A 9,313-nucleotide genomic window follows, 5' to 3' on the forward strand; every position below is an offset into this window, starting at 1 on the left:
TTCTCTATAGTTCTCCACGTGCTTGTCGTTTGCTGTGGGCATTTCACTGACATTAATGCAGGCTGGCCCAGAAAGGTGCATGATGCATGCATAGAAACAGAAAGGGCAAGGGGGTGGGGTGGGGAATGATACAATCACAGATTTGCATATGTCCTGTTGTCACACTCAGCCGTCCTGTCTGGAGTCTGTGCAATGAGTGCTGCCCTTCAGGCTGGCTATACTGCATGGTGATGAGGGTTGAGTGCAGTGGGTAAGGGTCGTAGTTTTCAGGGCTGGGTGGTGAAGCTACAGGTGTTGGAGGCAGCTGGTGGCGATAAGAACCCCGATGTTGGGGAAAGTGGATTGGAGGTGACATGGGGGCACAAGGGAAAGAGTTTTGGGACAAGAGCTGTGGGGGGAAGGGGACAGGCATGGTAGTGCTCTGCCTGCATGGCTACGAGCGCCCGGATCGAGGCTGCTTGGTGCTCCATGATGCTTATCAGCCGGTCCGTGCTTTGCTGCCGGAGCACCACGCTTTTGTGCCGGCTCTCCTCATTCTGCTGGCGGATCCTCCTTTCACTTCCTCCACGCCTGTGTTTGTAGATTCTTGTTAAGTGATTGCTGCATTATTTCATGCAGCATGTCTTCTTTGCTTCTACGTGGCCTCTTCCGAATTCTTTGGAGTCTTCTGGCCGGTGATAACATGGATGGCTGAGATCTCAAGGTTGCATCTGTAAAGGTAAAATGCAACACTTAACAGAGGCAGCATTGTTCACACCAGACAGAGCAATGATTCCCCTGTACATAAGGGCAAGCACAGTCTACACAATAGCATAATTTGCCCGTCCCAAAATGAACACACACAACCCACAGGAGCCCCAAAATGGTGAGTAAGCACAGGGTCAAGGGGGACTGATTGTTTCACGGCTGTACTGTCCTCTGGGTTTCTGTGCCTTTGGGAGAGCCAACAGTTGCAGGGGGCCCCTATACTGAACACGGTCTTCACATTTTCCACAGGAGTTGGTCCTGGAAGACGTCTCGCTGTTGAGGGTGACCAGGGAAGCAAGGGAGGGTCTTCTACTGCAATGCGGCTTCCGCCCTGGCCCATTTGCAGCTTGCCTGTGTGCAGCAATGTTTCCCCCACCCCTTGCAGCACAGTGGCACGGACATGTTAGCCTGACTGGGACAAGGACCACAGTGGCTCTCTCAAGAAACCTGGGCAAGCGCATTGCCCAAGTTCTAGATGAGACCTTTGAAGAGATCACTGAGGCCAATTACTGCGAAGTGAGAGAGCACATCAATGCCCTATTCCACATCTAGGCATGCATGCAGCCATAACCCTCCTCACCCCAAGAGCCCGCACCGAACAACTTCCTTCCCAAAATAAAAGCCGCTTACTGGGCACCTCCTCTGGTGTTTGTCCTTCTCCAAGCACCGGCCGCCATGACTGGCTACCTTCCTCCTGGCTTGAGAACAACTCCTGGCTGCGTGCATCTAGGGATTCCGGGGTGTCTTCCTCCTCCTCAGCACCTCGCTTCCGCTTTCCTCCTCCTGCTTTGTTGAACTGGGCTCTGAAGTGTCCATGGTGGTATTCAGTGTGGAGGTGGGGTCGCCCCCAAGTATCGCATCCAGCTCTTTCTAGAAATGGCAGGTCACGGGGGCAGCACCGGAGTGGTTGTTTGCTTCGCGGGCTTTGCGGTAGGCATTCCGCAGATCCTTCACTTTAACCCTGTGTGACGTTGTGCAGTCTATATGGTTTTATAAAAATATGATAATTAGTGAATATAATGTAACTGAGATATGCTTCATGCAAAAGGTCTCCTGTAAGGTATCATTACAAAGCTTATAATCTACTGAGTGTGATCATCCTATTTGTATAAATGTACCACTCTTGTATCTGAAACTAGAAATATGAAATATAACTCTGAGGGCCTATTGTAATTATGCAAATGAAATCGACTATATTTTAGTCAATGAAAGGCGCATCGTTGAAGATGTCTCTGTGGTGCAGCCCTTCAACCCCGGCAGTGACCATTGCCTGCTTAGAGCGAAGTTGATTTTTGACGAAGTAGTGGAAAAGAAAGCTTTACAGATGGCAAACAGGAAACAGCGCCCAAAGACATTCGATGAAGCAAAGCTGAAGAAAGCGATTTCTGGGTTTGACTGGAGCCAGACGGAAAAGTGTGATGAGGACTATAGTATCTTTGCTGACAAATTAAGACGTGGCATAAAAGCAGCTGAAATTGAAAAGATGAAGAAGGCAAAGGGAAGAATCTCGAACAAAACAAAAAGCTTCTTAGAGAAGCGGAGAAATATGAAAAGGAGCTCGGATAACAACCTCAGATAACAACCTCGAGTACTCCACTCTGTGCAAGCTTATACGGCAAAAACTGAAGGATGACTTTGAGAACTTCCGGAAAGAAAAGATCCTTAAAACAGCTGAATCACGCAAGAGCCTCAGGACATGCAAGCGGGAATTGGTGCAGTATAGATTGAGCATAACAGCATTGAAGAACAAGGATGGAGAGACAGTAATTGACAAAGCAGGGATGGAGGAGGTCTGCAAGGACTTCTATATAGAACTGTTCAAATCAAGAATCAACGTCCCTCTCCCAACGCTCCACGAGTCAGAAGAACATGTCCCCCCAATAATCGTCAGTGAAGTCCCAAGCGCACTACACCAGATGAAGAAGGGAAAAGTTCCAGGCAAAGATGAAATAACATCAGAAATGATTTCTGCAGGAGGCGAAAAACTTTGGAAGGCCCTCGCTTTAAGATTCAGTCGATATCTTGAAGAAGGCAAAATACCATCAAGCTGAAAGGAGTCGAATACCATCTTGCTGTACAAGAAGGGGGATCGAGAAAATCTTAAGAACTATCGCCCTATATGCCTGCTCTTTCATATCTATAAACTCTTTACAAAGGTGATAACAAACCAACTATCGCAGAGTCTGGATGAACAACAGCCGAGAGAGCAGGCAGGATTTCAAAGAAATTTCAGCACGATTGACCATATATTTATCCTTAGCCAGCTTCTAGAAAGAGCGAGGGAATACAAACTCCCGCTGTGCATTGCTTTCATCGACTATGAAAAGGCCTTCGATAGCATCAAGTTCAAAGCAATACTAAAGGCACTCGCAAAGCAGGGCATTAATACGCAGTACATCAGTTTGTTGAATGAAGTGAATACTGGATGTACAACAGACATTACTCTCCTTAAAACTCCCCTCCGCATCCCAATCGAGAAAGGCATAAAGCAAGGAGATACAATTTCACCAAAACTATTTACCGCCTGCCTTGAAATGGTTATGAACAAGATCAATTGGAGGAGTGGTGTTAATATAAATGGAAAACGATTATCTCATCTCAGATTCATGGACAACATCATACTAATTGCCGAAAGCACCAACCAACTGCAGAGCATGCTACAAAGACTCGACAAGAAAAGCAGTCAGGTCGGTCTGAAAATGAACCATTGCAAAATGAAATACATGCAATCAGACATCTTAAGAAAAGCCCGAATAATGGTAACAGGAGAAGAAATTGAAGAAGTGGAACAGTACGTATATTTGGGAAAAATCGACAAGACCACACATACAAATATCGTCAATTCAACAGTGCTGCCAGCCATGATGTATGGAAGTGAAACCTGGGCACTGACAAAGAGAGAAGAACGGCGGCTGTCGGTAGTTGAAAGGGCAAAGGAACGAGCTATGTTGGGAATTTCCCTTCTGGATCATATCCCAAATGAAATGATTAGAGAACGCAGTGGTGTGAAAGATATTGTCATGGAAAGCAGATATAATAAGATACGATGGGCAGGCCACATAGCACGGTTCATGGACAATAGGTGGACCACAATCATTACTGAGTAGTATCTGCGAGAACAGAAGAGACCACCTAGTCGGCCTCCAAGAAGATGGGAAGATGACATTGTTAAACGTTTCGGACGAAGATGGAGAAGAAAGGCAAGAATGCGAGAAGAATGGCGGATGTGTTGTGATCGGCGCAGTCTTAACGACAGCTGAAGATCGATCAATCCAGGTGTTCCAGGTGAGCCATTAATGATGATTTGGAATCTTGATGACTCCCAGTAACCAGGACCATTGTCTGCAGATGGATGAGTTTTACCTGTGAGTCTTTCTGTATACGTGTGCATCTGAAGAAGTGAGGTTCTTACCCACGAAAGCTTATGCTCCCAATACTTCTGTTAGTCTTAAAGGTGCCACAGGACCCTCTGTTGCTTTTTACAGATTCAGACTAACACGGCTCCCCTCTGATACTTTCTGTACACGTTTGTGCTGACAAGTGGGTAATGAAGTCTTACAGTGACATGTGATCATGTCACCTGGACTGGAATCCATCTTTAACCTGGTGCTTTTCCATTGAGGGGGGGTGGTAACTCAGAGGGACAAAGGGTTCCCGCCTTATGCAAAAGAAATATAAAAGGGTGGAACAGAACAAAGGAGAGAGAGGAACCATCATGAAGAATCCCCTAGCTACCACCTGAGCTGGAACAAGAGCTGTACCAGGGGAAAGAATTATGCCCAGGCCTGGAAGGTGTCCAGTCTGAGGAAAAAACTTACTGAAGCATCTCTGAAGGTGAGATTATCTGTATTCAGTTTGGTTAGACATAGATTTGTGCATTTTATTTTATTTTGCTTGGTGACTTACTTTGTTCTGTCTGTTACTACTTGGAACCACTTAAATCCTACTTTTTGTATTTAATAAAATCACTTTTTACTTATTAATTAACTCAGAGTATGTATTAATACCTGGGGGAGCAAACAACTGTGCATCTCTCTCTATCAGTGTTATAGAGGGCAAACAATTTATGAATTTACCCTGCATAAGCTTTATACAGGGTAAAACGGATTTATTTGGATTTAGACCCCATTGGGAGTTGGGCATCTGAGTGTTAAAGACAAACACACTTCTATGAGCTGCTTTCAGGTAAACCTGCAGCTTTGGGGCAAGTAATTCAGACCCTGGGTCTTTGCTGGAGCAGACGGGAGTGTCTGGCTCAGCAAGACAAGATGCTGAAGTCCTGAGCTGGCAGGGAAAGCAGAAACAGAGGTAGTCTTGGCACATCGGGTGGCAGCTCCCAGGGGGGTTTCTGTGATCCAACCCGTCACACCCTGCATTGCAGAGCGTCCTGGTCATGACCCCTTTCCATCATGTCCCTTGATATCTGCCCAAAGGTATCGTAATTCCTACGGCTGGAGTGCAGCTGGGACTGGACAGCTTCCTCCCACTATTACTGATGAGATCAAGCACCTCGCCGTTGCTCCATACTGGGGATCGCTTGGTGCATGGAGGCCTGGTCACCTGGAAAGATGTGCTAAGAGCACTCCATGCCTGGCTGAGCAAACAGGAAGGGGATTTTCAAAATTCCCAGAGAATTTAAAGGGCGGGTCTGATGGTTGGTCACCTGAGGGCAGGGCAGTAGAGTTCAAAGAGATGACCAGAGTGGGTAGAACAGGCATTGTGGAACACTCCTGGAGGCCGATCAGAGCACATTAAAAGACCAGGGTGTCCACACAGGTGCCACGGCGCTCCAGCGGGGGCACATCAAACGTTATTCCACTCACTGAGGTGGATTACCAGGAGCGCTGTAGCCGCGGAGTCAGAGCGCTCTACGTGCCTTGCCCGTATGGACACATCGTGAGTTAGAGCGCATGGGGCTGCTTTAATGCACTCTAACTCACAAGTGTAGCCATGCCCTTAGGTTTTCCCTAGATGTCAGTTCCTCCAGCTCCCTGCTCATTTTTATTGTTCTTCTCTGTGCCCCTTCCACATGCTAATGCCTTCCTGGTGAGGAGGTGCGTAGACAAAAACAGTATTCTTGGATCATCAAAGACATGAGGAGAAAGACTACAACCTCCTTGCATTTTCACATGGTGACTGTGCATTAGAACTGGTCAATAGTTTTTGTTAAATATAGTTTTTTTATTGAGGAAAATGGGCCTTTTTTGTTTAAACTGATTTTTTTCATAGGAAATGTCCAATTTTGCCTTTTTTTTTTTTTTAGGTTTCGTGGACAAACCCCAAAAGTCTGGGGTGGGGGGAAAGAATTTCCCGACAAGCTCTGCTTTGCACATCCAGTTCCAAACTGCGTTGTCATTTTTTGTCACCATATCACATGGCAAATTTAGCTTCTTCACCCTGTTTCCATTTCAGACACATTTCATCCCCCCAGGAGAGTTTATACCTAACCCAATGTTTAAACTAATTTGGAGAGAGAGATTTCATTACACATTTGCTATAGGGGGAAGCTGGCGATATGATATATCTTGATTTTAGTAAGGCTTTTGGCACAATCCCATATAACATTGTCATAAGCAAACTAGGGAGATGTAGTCTAGATGAAATTACTATAAGATGGGTGCACAACTGGTTCAAAGGCCATACTGAGAAATTAATGATCAATTGTTTGCAATCAAACTGGGAGGGTGCATCTGGTAGGGTCCTGCAGGGATCCATCCTGGGTGCTGTACAATTCAATATTTGTATTGATGATTGGAATAACAGAATGAAGAGGATGCTTTGAAAATTTGCAGCAGACACCAAGCTGGGGAGGGTTGCAAGCATTTTGGAGGACGGGATTAGAATTCAAAACAACTCTGACAAATTAGAGACTTGGTCAGAACTCAACAAGATGAAATTCAGTAAAGAGAAGTGCAAAGTACTACACGTAGGATGGAAAAATCAAATTCACAACTCCAAAACGTGGAATAACTGGCAATGCAGTAATACTCCTTAAAAGGATCTGTGGTTTATAGTGCTCACAAATTGAATATGAGTCAACAAGGTGGTGCAGTTGCAAGAAAGGTGTACTAAGAGAATTGTCCTGTGTAAGACCTGGGAGGTAATTGTCCCACTCTATGTGGTGCTGGTGAGGCCTCAGCTGGAGTACTGTGTCATATTCAGGGTGCCACACTTTGGGAAAGATGTGGACAAATTGAAGAAGCTCCAGAGGAGAGCTACCAGAATTATAAAAGATTTAAAAGACCTGAACTTTGAGGAGCGGTTTAAAAATTGTTCATGTGTAGCCTTGAGAAAAGAAGATTGAGGGAGGACATGATAACGATCTTCAAATATATCAAGGGCTGTTATAAAGGGGACAGTGATCAATTTTTCTCCATGTCCATAGACGGTAGGACAAAAAGTAATTGGCTCAATCTGCAGCAGGGAGATTTAGGTTAGATATTAGGGGAAACTTTCTAACTATAACAGTAGTTAAGCTCTGGAATAGGCTTCTGTCAGGGTTCCCTCCCCACTCTGAACTTTAGGGTACAGACGTGGGGACCTGCATGAAGACCCCCTAAGCTTATTTCTACCAGCTTAGATTAAAAACTCCCCAAGGCACAAATTCCACCTTGAACAGTATGCTGCCACCACCAAGTGAATTAAACAAACATTCAGGGAGGGCCACTTGGAGCCCTACCTTCCCCAAATATCCCCCCAAACCCCTAGGCCCCCTTTCCTGGGGAGGCTTGAGAATATATCCTCACTAATTGGTACCGGTGAACACAGATCCAAACCCTTGGATCTTAAAACAATGAAAAATCAATCAGGTTCTTAAAAGAAGAATTTTAATTAAAGAAAAGGTAAAAGAATCAGCTCTGTAAAATTGGGATGGTAAGTACTTTACAGAATAACAAAAGACTCAAGAACATAGAGGATCTCCTCTCTAGGCAAAACCTTAAAGTTACAAAACCTGGGATACCTCCCTCCTCCTACAAAGGAAATCACAAGCCAAAATAGAAGTAAGCTAACGCATTCCTTCGCTAGTACTTACAAAATGAGTTGGATTGCTTGCTTTCTTGATCTGTCTCCGGCAATCACACAGAACAGACAGACAAAGCCTTCTTCCCCCCCCCCTCCCGCCCCCCGCCCCAGATTTGAAAGTATCTTGTCCCCTTATTGGTCAGGTGTCAGCTAGGTTACCTGAGCTTCTTAACCCTTTACAGGTGAAAGAGGAATTAACCCCTTACAGGGTAAAGAGGGATTTTATGCTACCCTTAGCTATATGTTTATGACAGCTTCCAAGGAAGTTTGTGGAATCATGGTCATTGGAGGATTTTAAGAACAGGTTGGACAAATACCTGTCAGGAATAGTCTAGATTTACATGGTCCTGCCTCAGCACAGGGGGCTGGACTACAGGCCCCTTTTAGAACCCTCTCCTTCCTGCTGGTGCCCCAGGCTCAGACTATTTCCTAGTTACCAGGCCTCAAGACTGAAAAACCCATCCCAAGTCTTCAGAACCCTTTCCTACATCTACCTGACACACATAACTCCAGGATCAGAAATCCCCATCTCAGAACCAGCCGCCTGTTTCTGAGCCAGGAGCAGCATCAGCAATAAAGGACTGGGACAGCAGGGAGTCCTATACTCTGAAAGAGCCCCACAGAAGTCTGCATTCTGCTGTCTAGTGTCTGGAAAAGACTCTTGAGGCTTCGGCGAGCACTTTACTTGGCCTCTGTGAGGCAGAATTACACCAGGTGAGATGCAAATCTGGAGATCCTGGAAGGCTGAACAGTTCTACACTGCTGAGGTCTCAGTGTGTTGACTGAAGTTAATTGATAGTTTTCATCTGTGTTCTTCATACAGGTACCATGCACCATAGAAATGACCTGGGTGAATTGCAACGAAGCAACTGAGTTCATTTTCTCAGGATTCACAGATCGTCCAGAGTTTCAGATCACCCTCTTTGTGGTGTTCCTAGTGATCTATGCTGTCACCTTGGTGGGGAATCCTGGGATGATTGGGTTAATCAGGCTCAATTCCCAGCCACGGACTCCCGTGTACATTTTCCTCAGTAATTTGGATTTGGTAGATTTCTGGCCATCTGTAACCCTCTGCTCTATACAGCCATCATGTCCCCAGCTGGTGGCTGGGTCATTCCTTGCTGGGTTTGTAAATGGAACGATACAAGCAATTATCATGTTAAATTTATCCTTCTGTGGCCCCAATGTCATTTACCTGTTCTTCTGTGACATCTCCCCACTGTTATTGTTCTCCTTCTCCAATACCAGCAACTACTGCCTGGTACTTCTGCCTATGGCTTGTTTGTTTGGGGTGTTCACCAGCCTGATTATCCTCATCTCCTATGTTTTCATCCTCTCCACCATCCTGAATATCTGCTTCGCCAAGGGGAGGCACAAAGGGTTCAACACTTGCACCTCCCACTTGACGGTCATCACCATATTCAGTCCAACACCAAACATTCATGGGGTCAGGACAAAGTGGTTTCTACACAGTGGTGACCTCCATGTTGAATCCCCTGAGCTACAGCCTGAGGAACAAGGAGACGAAGAACGCTCTGAATAG

At 45.7% G+C, this 9,313-nt stretch overlaps 1 pseudogene; it reads left to right on the plus strand.

Moving 5' to 3' along the window:
• The first annotated feature begins 2,528 nt into the window (after positions 1–2,528).
• LOC103307389 (uncharacterized) lies at positions 2,529–9,313 on the plus strand (annotated as a pseudogene).

This window comes from Chrysemys picta, chromosome 4 (assembly GCF_011386835.1).
Source record: "Chrysemys picta bellii isolate R12L10 chromosome 4, ASM1138683v2, whole genome shotgun sequence".
Taxonomy (NCBI): domain Eukaryota; kingdom Metazoa; phylum Chordata; order Testudines; family Emydidae; genus Chrysemys; species Chrysemys picta.